Source organism: Tursiops truncatus, chromosome 10 (genome assembly GCF_011762595.2).
Source record: "Tursiops truncatus isolate mTurTru1 chromosome 10, mTurTru1.mat.Y, whole genome shotgun sequence".
In the NCBI taxonomy this organism is placed as follows: domain Eukaryota; kingdom Metazoa; phylum Chordata; class Mammalia; order Artiodactyla; family Delphinidae; genus Tursiops; species Tursiops truncatus.
The window spans coordinates 14,923,529-14,938,301 of NC_047043.1; the positions used below are offsets into that span (position 1 = coordinate 14,923,529).

The following is a 14,773-nucleotide window of genomic DNA, read 5'->3' on the forward strand; positions in this document are numbered from 1 at the left end:
TCTCCAACATAACCTTCAGGGCTCCCAAATTTTCTACAGGATTAACCTTCAAGGCTCAGCACCTCCCACAAGGTCTTCATGCAGATCAACCCGTGACCTCTAGCTTTGTGACAGGACTATATTTATGTGGCCTTTTCAAACTTTACTGCATTACAACTATGGGAAAGTACAGCTGCACGAAAAGGTTTGGCTATGTTAGATTTGACCCAATGCTGGAAGCCAGAAGCACTTTGTCAGTGGTCATGTCAAAACAACAGCAGTAGAATATATCTGAGAAAGCATCTGGCTAATGTGTTTATGTAGTGAACTGAGCATAAGGTGAGGACAACTTCCTAGAGTAAAGAACTACTCAGACTGTATTCATTATCCCCAATAAGTATCAGCACAACGAAGCATATTCCTCAGAGTGCCATTCTAAATTTCACCAGAAATCATTTTTTATGATTTCCCCCACCATACACACTTCATGTACTAGAGTGAATGAATAGATTTGTTAGGGAGAATTTTTCATGTTGGGTTCAAAGACTTGTTGAGGAAAGATACTTTATAATTAGAGTTCATGGTTTGCACCTGAAATAACTGCATGGCTCATTCTATTTTGTCTTTGTATTTCAAAGAGTCAGGCGCCCACAGATGGGAGAACAGGATCCAGGGCAATGATGGTGTTCTGAGTGTAGTAATGCAGAAATCCCTTATATTGACCCATTATGAAAGGATGATCCAACGTCATAAAATGTCAGGGAATAAAAACCATGGAAAGAAATTCAGGAACTTGGCAAAAGTACAATGCAAATGAGCATGGCTCCAATAATTACTACCCTCGCCCACAAATGTTGCACTGATGAGTCAACCCAAACTTCAGCATTCTCCCCAACACCCACAAGTATGAGAGATCCATTCTGAGAAGATACCCTTATCTGGGATTTCCTTCCTCCTCCTGGGAAGTAGTGGCAGTAGCTGCTAGGGAGAAATGAATGAAATGGGAAAGGTCCAAAGGGACTGACTCAGAAGGATGTCAAAACCTTATATCACTTGGGGGAGATATCTAGACCCTAAGACTATCCCTCTGTGGGAATGCGGCATGCCTCCTTATTAGATGGGGTGAACCCTGGCATTGTACATTTAATGGAACCTAGTAAGTGCCAGAGACCGGGTATTCTAAGATAGATTGCAAATTACCTCAGAGAATTAACATTATGCAATCATATATATATATCTTTTGTTCTGTTAAAAAAGCTTCCCAAGAACACAGGTTTAATATATCGAGAATGAAGAGAGATCATAGGCTTAAGCAAACAAATTAAGGATGAAAATAACATCATTAGACAACTAACAAATAAATTAGAAACAGCAAGAACCACAACACACATAATTGATAATTACAATGAGGAAAAGTTTAAGGTAAGCAAAGGGAAGGCTCATGAAAAAATACAGAGATTAAAGCAACAGACAAAAGCTAATAGAAATGGAAAACAGATAAGAATGATCCTACGTATGCCTACTGGGCATCCATAAATTTAAAAACTCAGCAAATTGAAAAGAAAAAGCATTCAAAGTCATGAAGAGAATTTCCCTTGAATTGATCATGCTTTTGGCTTATATGTAAAAGTTCATCACTGAATCCAAAGTCACTAGATTTTCTCCTGTGTTATATTCTAGAAGTGTTATAGTTCTTCATTTTATATATAGGCCTATAGCCCATTTTGAGTTATTTTTGTTAAAAGTGTAGGATCTGTGTTTAGATTATTTTGTTGTTCCATATGGATGTCCAATAGTTCCAGCACCATTTGTTGAAAAGACTATTCTTTCTCCATTGAATTGTCTATTTTCCTTTATCAAAGATCATTTAACTATATTTGTGTGGTTCTATTTTTGGTTCTCTATTCTGTTCCATTGATCTATGTATCTGTTGCTAACACCACACTCTTGATCACTGTAGCTTTATAGTAAGGAAGTCAGATAATGTCAGCTCTCCAACTTTGTTCTTCTTCTTCAGTATTATGTTGGCTATTAATTCTTTTTTTGTTTTTCCAGAATAGTTTTGTTGATATCCACAAAATACTTTCTGGGATTTTGACTGGGATTTTATTGAATCTATAGGTTACACTGAGAGGACTTGATATCTTAACAGTATTTAGTCTGCCTATCCATGAACTTGGAATAACACTCCATTCATTTACATCATCTTAGATTTCTTTCATCAGAATTCTATAGTTTTCCTCATATAGATCCCATAAAGTGCCACTTCAGGACATCATATCAAGGATATGTAATAATGATGACTCTTCTTTCATTTGTGATATCAGTAATTTGTGTTTTTTCTTCTTATCCTCATTGCTGTAAAGGTAAGATATTTTCTCCCCTCTGGCTTCTTTCAAATTTTTCTCTTTGTGTTTGATTTTCTGCAGTTTAAATGATATACCTAGGAGTATATTTTTTAGTACTCACCATGCTTGGTGTTTTCTGAGCTTCCTGGATATGTCTGTTGTTAATTTTGGAAAATTTTTGGCCATTATTAATTCAAATATTTCCTCTGTTACATTCTGTCTTCTACTCTGTTATCCCAATTACTGTATGATATACTATTTGTAATCATCTCATAGACTTAGGTATTCTAGTCTTTTTTTTTTTTTCATCTTTTTTTCTTTTGCATTTCAGTTTGGGAAGTTTCTACTGATATATCTTCAAGCTTATCAATTCTTTCATTGGCCATACCCAGTCTCTTGATGAGCCCATCAAAAGAATTCTTCATTCCTGTTACTCTGTTTTTGATACCTAGCATTTCCTTTTGATTATTATTTAGAATTTTATCTCTGCTTACAGTAGCTGCACTTTCATATTATCTACCTTTTCATTAGAACTCAACATATTACTAATAATTAAGTTCTCTATCTGATAATTCCATATTTGTGTCACATCTGGGTTTGGATTTGAGGCTTGCTTTGTTTCTCCAGACTGTGGTTTTTCTTTGCCTTTTAGCATGTTTTGTAATTTTTTTGTTGAAGTCCTAACATAACGTATTAAGTAATAAGAATGGTAAATGTAAAGGTAAGTTGGCCTTTGATGTGAAGTTTTATGTTAATCTGCCTAGGAGTTGGGCTATGTGTGATGTTTGCTGCAGCTGCAGTTGCCAGAGGCTTCAGTTTCCTCTAGTATTTTTGTTGTTGTTCTCTCTGACGTCTTTGGTTTTCCCTAAGAATTCCTTCTTAAATAGGGCTTCTATCGTGCAACTCTATCGGTTGTAAATTACTGCTGTTTTACTGGAGCCCTACTGACGTGGTGGTAAGGTGTCAGGAAGGGAAAATATCCAATAATCTTATGTTTATATCTCAGTCTTTTTCTGGGCCTGTGTCCCTGAATCATGACCTTGAGAAGTTTCTTGGCCCTTTTTCTTCCCTGTGTAATATAGGAAGCCTAGACAGGGCTGGAGGTAGCTAACTGACCTTTTATGAGGTAGATGAGGCTCTGGTTTCCCTTGGAGAGTAGGTGTTTCTTATGAAAAAACACTCCAGGTATGTGTCTAAATGTTTACTTTTCACCATCCCTGCCCAAGACACAAGGGGATTTTTCTTGGATCTTCAACTTTTGAGACCTTGGTGGGATTCCTGGAGGTGAAACTGTGGTGGCCTAAGACTGGGTCCCTAGGAGTTTCTCATTCTCAAGCTAATCCACACTCAGCCTCCAGCAATTCATTTAAACTACCATTTAAGTGTTTCTACCAGTTTATGGCTCTAGCATCTTCTGCCACAGGTAAACTTACCTTAGCTGTGATACTCTTTATTCAGTAGTCTCTGTAGATTTCAAGGTGGCAGTTTACCCTGTGACCTCAATTCTGTGATGAATCTAAGTCAGTGATTTTCTGATTAGTCAGTTATTTTCTTGTTCTAAGAATGGGAGTAATGACTTCCAAGCTTTTTACATGATAAAGCTGAAAACAGATGTCTCTAAACCTAGATTTTTTAGAAACCAATGCCAGTGCTCTTAACTACCATGCTATACTGCTTTCTATCCCCTCTAATGGTCTTTCCATTCTATTGATTAAATTTTTACAGCTTCAAAACATACCAATACCTAATATCCCATTCTTATGTCTTCTCTATTCATGTTTTTTCTAATGTATACAAAATTTTATTTTTCAGGAAGGCTTTTTTTTTTTTTTTTTTTTTTTTTTTTTGCGGTACACGGGCCTCTCACTGTTGTGGCCTCTCCCGTTGCGGAGCACAGGCTCCAGATGCGCAGGCTCAGCGGCCATGGCTCACAGGCCCAGCTGCTCCGCAGCATGTGGGATCTTCCCGGACCAGGGCACGGACCCGTGTCCCCTGCATCGGCAGGCGGACTCTCAACCACTGCGCCACCAGGGAAGCCCTTCAGGAAGGCTTTTAATTATTTTGTCAAAACCCCAGAATTAAATATATTTAATTGGTACTTGGAACAATATTTAGACCTGTAAATTTAATATATAAGAATTGATATCTTTATAACAGTCACTCTTACAAGAACATGTGACTCATTATTGATTAACCTTTCCTGATATCTTTCATAAATTTTATAGTTTTTTCTTTGTATGGTTCTTATGGGCTATCATGTTGAATTTATTAATTGTATTACAATCCAAATGCTCAATTTCCTTGTTTAGTTTTCAGATACTTAGGTTGATAAAGTTTGAGTGTGTTAAGTTACCCCATTAAAGTTTTTACATCTTGCAATTTGGATTTTAAATATGTTATGGTGTTTTAAACTACCTTGTAGGTTTTTTTATAAAACCAACTAGCTCTCTTTAATTTAATCCATTATTCACCTTAACATTTTTTTATGAATTTCTGTTCTTATTTCATAGACACTTTTTCCTCTATTATACAAGAACATGAACAGATAAGAGAACATGTTACAGAATAATTTTCCACTCATTTTGTGAATTACACTTTTTTTGTGAATTTTCAGAATAATACTTCCTTTCTCTAATGAATTTTCTTCTTGTTCTTTAAATTTTTTAAATTCATATATTTGTTCACTTAACAAACATGTGATGAGATTTTTAAATTATGTTTCAGCCTCTGAAATATGTGCTCCAGTCATGAAGCAGAGAATATTACAGTGAAGACAGGGAATTAAATGAGTGAGTACAATATGATAAATACTGTGATTGAGGTACGCCACAAAGTTGCTGTTAAATCTTGATTATGTGATCTTTCTAAATGTCCACTTCCTTGTGTTGTTAAAATGGGAATAAGAACAACACCTGTCTCTTAGAATTATTGTTAAAAGCAAATGAGGTCAAACATTTGAGATGTCCATCAGGTTGCCTGGCCCAGAGCAGTTGTTTAAATATTGTTAGCTGTTATTTTTGTCATGAGCAGCTCATCATGAGCCCCTTATCTAAAATTCTACCATCAGTCATTTTCTGCCACGATGCCCTGTGTTATTTCTTCAAAGTACTTATTACTATATGACATTCTCTTATTTGTTTATTTACTGATTTATTGATCTTTCTTCCCATAAGAATGAAACTTCAAGCAGGCAGAGGCTCTGTTTTTATTGCAAATGCTTGCTTTTGCCCAGGGTCTGGAAAAACAGTGTTTAATCAATAATGGATAAATAATTAAAATATTTATTTCTCTAATAACTTAACTTTCTCAATTATATGGAAACTACAGAACTGTATTTTTAAAATCTCATCTTTGAACATTTGAGAAAAAAATGCTTTGAGCATTTCAGTGAATTTTCTTCCTGGGTTTTCCTATGCATACACCAGTTAGGTCATATTGTTCTTACAGTGCTGTATCCTGCTTTTTCCTCACTTAACTTTCCAACCCATGTGTTTTCCTTATATTTCAAAACTCCTTTTCTCACGGATTCAAAATATTATAGTATATGCTCACCTACTGAAAGCTTAATTATTGTGTATGAAGTATTATACAATTTTTCCAGCAACCTACAAGTATAAGAATAGCATAATTTTAGTTATTTATTCAAAAATAATAATTAAATCTCTATTATATTCTAGAAATGTGTAGAAGAACAAGAAAACATTGTCTTTGCCCTCATGGAGCTAACATTCTATGGAGAAGACACAGTTTATAACAATCTCTCAATTTCTTCTACCATAATAATGATAAGTTATACAAAGGACATATATAAAGTTTTAAGAGTCTATAAAATCTGGGGGTGGGGAAGGTGCTATCAGAAAAAAATGAAGGGAAATGACATTCAAAGTGAGAGCTGATTGTTGATTAGAAATTTGGCCGGTGAAAAGAGGAAGGGTAATAAAGGGAGTGGAAGGAAGAGAATATTTGGACCTGAAGGAAAAACAGGAGTGAAGGCCTTGATGTGGAAATGAGCACTGGATGAAGAAAAGCAAACAGTAGAATATGAGAGCATAGGAGAGTGAGGGTGTTACCTGTGTACCTGGGTCAATTTGATGTATTCTACATACCTACATAACACCCAGAATAGTACCAAGTAGAGGTATGAGAAATAAGTAACAAAGTATAAACTATAGATCCACAAAACATGGAGCTCACATTCTGAGTTGTTTTTTCTAGTAGTGATCATGTGCACAGACTCATCACCCAGCCCTTTGGTGACCAGAACATGTACATACAAGCCTGGTCCCCATGATCAAGAGAGCTGGTCCCCATGATCAAGAGAGCTGCTCATGGTCATAGAACCAATCCCTTGTGTGTGAATCTGTGGGCTTAGCCTTAGGGATCCCAAGCTCTCATCAGCTAAATGAACCTATCTCAATGAGATAGATGATAGATAGATAGGCAAATAGATAGATAGATAGATAGATAGATAGATAGGATAGAATTGCTCTTTGTTGAGAGTAATTCTTACTCAAAATGGTGTCATCTCTTTGGCTATTTCTTTTTTGTAGGTTTCAAAGAAAACTGATGAATAGCCTCAAAATGTTTCTTAAAGCTTTGAGAAAGATGGAGTGTGAATTTTGTCCTTCATAACACTGCAGTTGTGCTAGTAAATAAAAATTGAATTTTATGGTGCAACTCTAATGAACATTTATCACTTGGAAATTAAGATCAATAGGAAAAATACTGAGAGGAAGGAGTCATGTAACATTTGTATTTGATACTTAAACATTGACAAATTCCTCCAGAAAAAATTGACCTAGAAAGAAACATTAATTAAATTCATCTTTCCATCCATTCCTTGTGGGAATTATCCACATCAAAGCCACATGGAAAAATAGCAAATTCCAATTATTTTATGAATTACATCCTATATTAAACAATATAAATCTGTACTAAGTTATAACACCAAGTAGTATATTCCTTTAAATATATGAGTTATCAAGAAGGACTTTCTCAAGAAACTGTTAATATATCCATCAAGCATTTATTAGAAATCTTATATATGGAAATCATTACCTAAGCACTGATAGAAATACAAATATGAATAAGTCACAGTCTTTGCTTTCCAGGAATGTACACCATCTGCTATAGAATTGGTGGTTGTAGAAAAATGGTGACTTTTTGTTTAATAGAATCCAACTTGAACATAATACAAAATAAAAATAATCCATTTTGAGTGTTTATGTGTGGTACTACAACAAGTTCTACTCAGTGTTATCCTGTCATATGATTTAGATAAGGGGCAAACCTATATACCCAAGAATATATGGTTTTTCATGGCTCCATGATACCCTTTCTCTCTGACATGAAATCCCTCCAATAGAGTTCCTTAAAAAAAGAAACAGTAAGGACAGGGAATAGAGTTAAGAAACCCAAGTTATAACTTACTTTTATAAAAAGCATTTGGTTGAAAAGATGACATTTAAGCTGCCTTTCACTCCAAGGTTACTGATGTCACTACAGTTAACAATGCTTAATTTATCCAATTAGTTAGTTCTGCAAGCCCATCTAGATTATCATTTTTGCCTCAAGACAAGAAGTAGAACTTTAAAGGTGCTGTGATGAATGCCTACTAAAGGGTATACCCAGGCTCTGAAAACACTTTTTAAAATTTTCTTACATTCTGACTGGGATACATGAAATGAAACTTTTAACTGACTTTCTTACTCAATTTTTATACCTATACTTATAAAGACAGCATGTAATACCTACACTATGAGATGTTATTATCCCTATTACAAAACTGGTAAAATTGAAATCCAGATATATATGTATTTCTAGTGATAGATGTGCATATACACGTTTCTAATGATACATAGCTATATACTATGCATCTCTATCATTGGGGTACAAATCTTTTACCATGTTATGAAATTTGTTATAAATTCCCAGATATATTTTTGATCAGTTTATATCATGACAGATGGTCTATCCACTGATACATTTAATAATCTGAGGCTTGTATTGGTACAGTAGATTATTTAATTTTATGTTCATTAGCGATAACTTTCATCACTGGGGTCTCCCCATGGACTTGGAACAGATTGAAACTGAAAAAAAGTAGCACCTCATACCCCAGAAGTCCATATATTAGATAGCCAGGACTCCAGAGATGTGGCTAGGGCAGCAGCGTTCTACTTAATGGCTCTCAAAGAAGTTGTCATCATGGACTGTACATCTATTTTGATGTACTCCACTCAAACAGCAGGGAGGCAGCTTAAGAATATCTGCCTTTTGGCAAATTGTATAAAAACCTTTTACCAGAAGGTCTGGAGACAGCAAGAGCAGTAGCAAACAAGATGGTTACACTTCTGAACTTAATTTGAATTACTATTATTATAGTAAAATAAAATTTACCAAATGAACATTTAATGGTATTGGGGCAAGGGAAAGAAGCAAAGCTTTCATCAGTAAAATCTGGGACAGCTGCAGCCCTCACAAGATTCTCTCCTGTGAATTGTAAGGCTTTTATAACATGCGACCTTGTACTATTTAGAAAAAAAGAGAGTATTCCTCTAAGAGCCAAGATCTAAAACATAAAACACAATTGATGTTTCATAGAGTTTGGAGACGGTATAATGAACCTCTGAAGTTAGAAAATGATACCAATTTTGACCTTTAAGCCCTGGAATAGAATCTGGCGATGGATGAGATGGAAGTTTTCCAAAAAATTAACCTCAGCCTTCCCTTCAATGTAAATATTAGGCATTAGTTCTGGGAATGTCTTTGGGTTGCAACTTTTCTCTCCTTATTTACTGTGTGCTAGATGTCTCTGAGGTGGGTCATGATGACATAGTAGAAGAGAAACATAAAAGCACCTATTTAATCAGCATCTACTATTATTTGCCTTGCACCGTGCAAGCAGCATCTGCTTACTGTCACAACACCCCTCTGAGCTTGGCATTCCGCTGACTGGGGTGAGGAAACTGAGATAGAGAAGATGTAAGTAATTTGTGGAGCTGGGACATGATCTCTAGTTAGCTGATCCTCAGGCTCAGGTTTAGTCACTGCACTGTACTAATTCGGAGACAATCTGTCACCTTCAGACTTACTTTTAGTTGTCCTTTGAATAAAAACTAAAATGTCAGAAAACTAGTTTGGTGGCTGCTCTCCATGTTAACTTAAAAAACAGCAGGCTGTACACAGTCCTTCTGTAGGGCACAGTGGAGGGTAAAGAAGAAATATACGGTAGAACTCATAGGATAAGACATTATTGACAATTACAAGAGCTGAATAACAAAAAGAATAACTAACACTTGTGGAGACTCTTTTAAGTGGTGCACACTCTCCTGGGCATGTTAGATGTATTTTTAACTCTTATAAGCACTCAGGAGGTAGGTAATACTATGATCTCTCTTTTTCTGATGAAGCAATCTTAATCTGATAGCACAATAAGAAAGTTTCTAAAGGTAGAATCTAAACTCCTGCCCAACAGACTCTCCCAGAGTCTGGGATCTCCACACTCCATTGCCTTAGAATAATGATTTGACTCGACTTTCTATCCAAAGGAATTGATTCTAGCTTTCCTTAAAAGTAAAGACTACCACCAATATGTAGCTGCTTTGAACCTGTTTGAGGGAAAGCAAATAGCTCAGAAAGGAGACCACTCTTTCATTTCCTTAAAACATCAGAGCAGAGTGTGCCATTACCAGCAGTATGGGGAAAAAAATGTTTAGGAGGACATTTACCACTTCCTGACCACGATATGCCCTGAGGGATTCAATGTATATTCCTCTGCATATGAAATTTTATATAACAGGTTTCCTCATTAATTCTACCACTTTTCCTAATTCCTAGTTTTGGAGACAGATAAGGCTGCATTGTTTTCATTTTAATAGTTTTGATATGGCAATACATTTACATTATTCAAAATTAAAAACATTACAAAATATAGAAATATGTACAGTGAAATGTTTTCCTCCTACCTCTGATCCCCATTTCTCTCCCGCAGTCCTCAACCTGCATTGCCTGACCCCAGGAAAGCACTGTCTACTATGTATTCTTCCACAGCTTCTTAATACATATGTAAGCAAATATGAATATGTATTATTTCTCTGTTTTTAGACAGAAGTTAGCATTCTGTATACATTGTTCTGCACACTCCTTTTTTTCCGATTAATAATTTACTCAGATTTTTCTATATCAGTATATGGTTTCACTGTCTGTTAGTGTCACTGCCTAGTGTCCCATTGTTTGAGTGATTATAATTTATCTAATCCCCAGTAAATTCTTGATGGACATTTGGATTGCTTCCAATGTTTTACTGTTACAAATACTGATACACTGAATAACCTTGAATATATTTCATTGAACACATCTGCAGGTATATCTATAGGATTAATTCCCAAACTGAAAATGCGTCAAAAGTTACACAAATTTATAATTTTTAATAGATATAACCAAATTGCTATCTGTAGCAGTTGTACTATTTCAGGGCTTCCCAAGCTTTTTCCCATCGTAACAGTCAAAGTGTATAAACTGGAAACGATTTGAAGCCTTTTAAAGATTGCCTGTGGCCAAAGGGAATAAGCCTACTAGTTCTAACTGACCAGGATCTATCCAGCCGCCATAGGCCCGAGATCAGTATCTCCCAGAACCTGGGCTGGAAAGTTCTGTGGCTACATGTTTGTCAGCAGTGCATGATGCCTTCTTCCACTTAGCTTCACCATATGAAGAGTTATAAACTTTGGAATTTGAGTTAACCCAATAGGTTAAAATAATGGTATATCTGTTTTCCATATGTTTCAGTGTTTTTATAAGCTTTTTGACTGTGAACTGTGCAATCTATTTTTTTTCTATTCAACTGTTTGTCTTTTATTATTGATTTTAAGAAGCTATTTGTATATTAAGAAATCTCTGTGCCTATGATATGAATTACAACTATTTTCCCCCAATTTATATTTGTCTCGACTTTATTCATGGTATTTTGTTTTGTTACTTTTGCTTGCAGAAGTTTCTTTTCTGTTTTCTTATGTTGTCTTTTCTTATGTTTGTTTGGATTTTGAGTTGTTGGTTAAAAAAGACTTTCCCCACTTCAGATTTACAAATGAATTTTTCCACTTTTTCCTACTGTTTTTAAGACTTGACTTCTTCAAAAACAAATTCGATTTGGAATTGTTCCTGATGTTTGGTGTGAAGTACAGATTCAACATTTCGTTTTACCCCAGACGGGTTATACTACAACACCATTTATTGAAAAATCCATCTTTGCCTTCACATTTGCTTTAATTTTTCTTCACGTGGGTTTGTACACTTTTAAAAAGTATTTTTATTTATTTTATTTTATTTTTTTGGCTGCATCGTGTCTTAGTTGCTGCATGTGGGATCTTCATTGAGGCATGAAGGATCTTCCATTGGGACAAGTGTGCTTCTCTCTAGTTGTGGAGCACAGGCTCCAGGGTGCATGGGCTCTGTAGTTGTGGCATGTGGGCTCCACAGCGCATGGGCTCTGTAGTTTTGCAGCACGTGGGCTCTCGCGTTGAGGCACAAGAGCTCAGTAGTTGTGGTGCATGGGCTTAGTTGCCCGATCAGGGATCAAACTCGTGTCCCCTGCATTGGAAGGCGGATTATTTACCACTGGACCACCAGGGAAGTCCCAGGTTTGTACACTTTTTTAAAGTTTATTTCTAGAGATATTGTTTTGCTTGTTTTTGCTGTTTTAAACGTTTTTCCCATTATGTGTTCTAACTGCTTGCTTTTTGTACATAATAAATTTATTGCTTTCTATTTATTAATGTTTATATCCTATTACTTCCCTGAATTCTGTTACTCTTTGTAGTGTTTTAGTTGATTCTCTTGGATTTTCAAACGTACCATCATGTCATTTCCACATAGTTACAGTTTATAATGTTTATTCTTCTTGTTTTCCTCTGTCTTGTCTAACTGTATTAACTAGTAATGCCAGTACTTTGTGGGAAAATAGAGGTGATGGTCTGCATTCTTGTCTTGATCTTGATTTTAATAGGAATGCCTCTAGTCTATCTCCACTGAGCCTGATGCTGACTTCTGGATTGAGATAAATATATGTTCACTGTGTGAAAAAGGTGTCCATCTATCCTTATTTAACTGACTGTTTGAAGAATGGCTCTTGTATTTTGCCAAATGACTTATCATATATGAAAATGATCATAATTTTTCTCTAACATTATAAACTCTATACATTTCCTAATAATGAACCATCCTTGTACTTCTGGAATAAATTCCTCTGTCATAATTATTCTTTTTATATGCTTTTGGATTGCATTTGCTAACATTTTCTTTGGAATGGTTTTATAACTGGGATTTTTTTTATAACTGAGAATAATCTATAATTTTATTTGTGTATAAAACATTTTTGTCACGTTTTATTATCAATTTTATACCATTTTTTCCCAAAAATAATGTTAAGGAATTCTTTTGTCTACTATTATCTAGAAAAGTTGAAATAGCCTTGGTTTTATTTGCTTTTAAATTCCCCTGTGAACGTGTCTAAACCTGTAGTTTTGCTGGGAATAACCTTTTGATCATTTTATCTTTTGCTTCTATTGAAATAGTTCTGTTTAGATTCTTATTTCTTGATGTCATTTAGTGTAAATCATATTTTCCTTAAAAAATCTATTTCATCCAAGTTTTTCAATTTAGTCTCTTAAGATTCTTTAATTTCCTTAGTTCCTTTGTGGCTAAGTCTCCCTTTACTGTTTAGTTTTGTTTCTTTGTTTTTATTTGCAGTTTTCTCTTTCCTGATTAAGTTAGCTAATGATTTTCTGTTTTTCTAAACAACCAGATTTTGTCTTTATAGATTAGATCTACCATTTTTCTAATTCACTAGCATTAGAAAACATAGGCCATAGGGTCTCTGTCATAATTAATCAACTCTGTCATTTTAACACAAAAGCAGCCCTAGGCAATATGTAGATGAATAAGTATGTCTGTGGTCCAATAAAACTTTTTTATGGATACTGAATTTTGAATTTCATACAATTTTCACATGTGAACTATTATTGTTCCTTTTTTTCCAACCATCACATAAGCTGTAAGTGCCATTCTTATTTTGTATGCCGTACAAAAACAGGCATTGGCCCATAAGCTGTGATTTGCTGGTCTCTACCTAATATATCTTTAGATACATATTTATTTACATAGTATCTATTAGTTCCCTAATATGAATAATAATGACAATTTTCCTGTGTTTTCTTCCTATACCCGTCCTTTCTCCATCTTATTTTCTTTATCAAGATTTTCTTCCTCATTTTACTTTGTTATTAAATAAGCCTATATTTCCGTTATGGGAGTTATGAGCATTGATAATCTTTGACCCTGAGCTATCACAGAGGAGTTAACCCAAAAATGTACCCACCTTCTTTCACCTCTCCAGTTTTTTTGATATGTAACATCTACATTGTCAGATGATGCAATAATAATTATTATTATTTTTTGCCACATTCTACCAACATTTGTTCTATCCTCAATTTGGGGAGGGGGCAGTAAATAAACTCAATGCTGACCACCAGTTTTATTGTCATATATTTCCCACTCACCTCTGAGTTGGCTAAAGATTATCCTCTAGTATTTTCCTTAAAAGGAGCTTAGATTTTATATGTTTAAAACTTAAATCTTGAAGATAATTTTACCTGGTTATAAGATATGGGTCTCTTCCTTTCTTTTACTGAATACCTTTTATACGTTGCTGTACTGACTTCTGACCTTGTTTGTGGCTGTAGTGAAACATGCAGACAGCCTGGTTGTTTTATTTTATCCTTATATATAGTGTAATCTTTTTTCTTGATCACTAAAATGATCCTTTTGTTTAAATCTTGAAGTTTCAATAACATTATTAACATTATTAGCATAGTTATGGTGTTGCTCGATCTGTTTCTTTGATCTGTTAGTATTCCCTAGTATGTTGTCCTCCCAATGTAAAAATTCAAGACATATTAACTTTGGAGATGTTTTCTTGAATTATTTCTTTAAATTATTTTCCATTTTGTTGCTTTTTTTTCAGAGATTCCAATTATATGTACGTTGGATTTTTTATTTTTGCTTGTTTTCTGATCTCATTTTATCTCTACCCTTTTTCAGTCATCTTGTTATTTCTAATTCATTTTGTTTACTCTTCTCATTTCTATCATCTATTTCCTTTACTATATTTGCCATGGTGTATATCCTGGATAGAGCTCCTCGCATTTTCCTCTTTATCTATGTGCTGATTTTGGTTTTTCTTCACTTTTTCCTGAGTTCTACCAGTTCAACTTTCATCTCCTCCTGTTGTAATTCCCTCTCTTCTCTGAATTCTAGCTAGTGCTCTAAATTTATAAGGGGTACTGCTTAATTTTTGTACTTACTGGTAAATTTTGAGGTCAAATATTTAGTCCCTGTGTCACCATTTTTCTTGTGAGTATTCATTTTGGAGTGAGTTTTGATGCTGT

The 14,773-nt window shown here is 34.8% G+C and overlaps 2 long non-coding RNA genes across 3 annotated transcripts in view; one reads left to right on the top strand and one right to left on the bottom strand.

Moving 5' to 3' along the window:
- LOC141279690 (uncharacterized) overlaps positions 1–14,773 on the top strand; it is a 146,498-nt gene that overhangs the window by 129,785 nt on the left and 1,940 nt on the right. Inside the window, exons 2-4 of one of the 2 annotated variants that reach the window (XR_012334355.1) lie at positions 5,052–5,116; positions 10,321–10,394; positions 11,450–11,968. This is a non-coding gene — a long non-coding RNA (uncharacterized lncRNA). The remainder of the gene's footprint in view (positions 1–5,051; positions 5,117–10,320; positions 10,395–11,449; positions 11,969–14,773) is intronic. The other variant, XR_012334356.1, reaches the window with a different exon arrangement.
- LOC141279691 (uncharacterized) overlaps positions 1–14,773 on the bottom strand; it is a 109,886-nt gene that overhangs the window by 26,680 nt on the left and 68,433 nt on the right. The window lies entirely within an intron of this gene.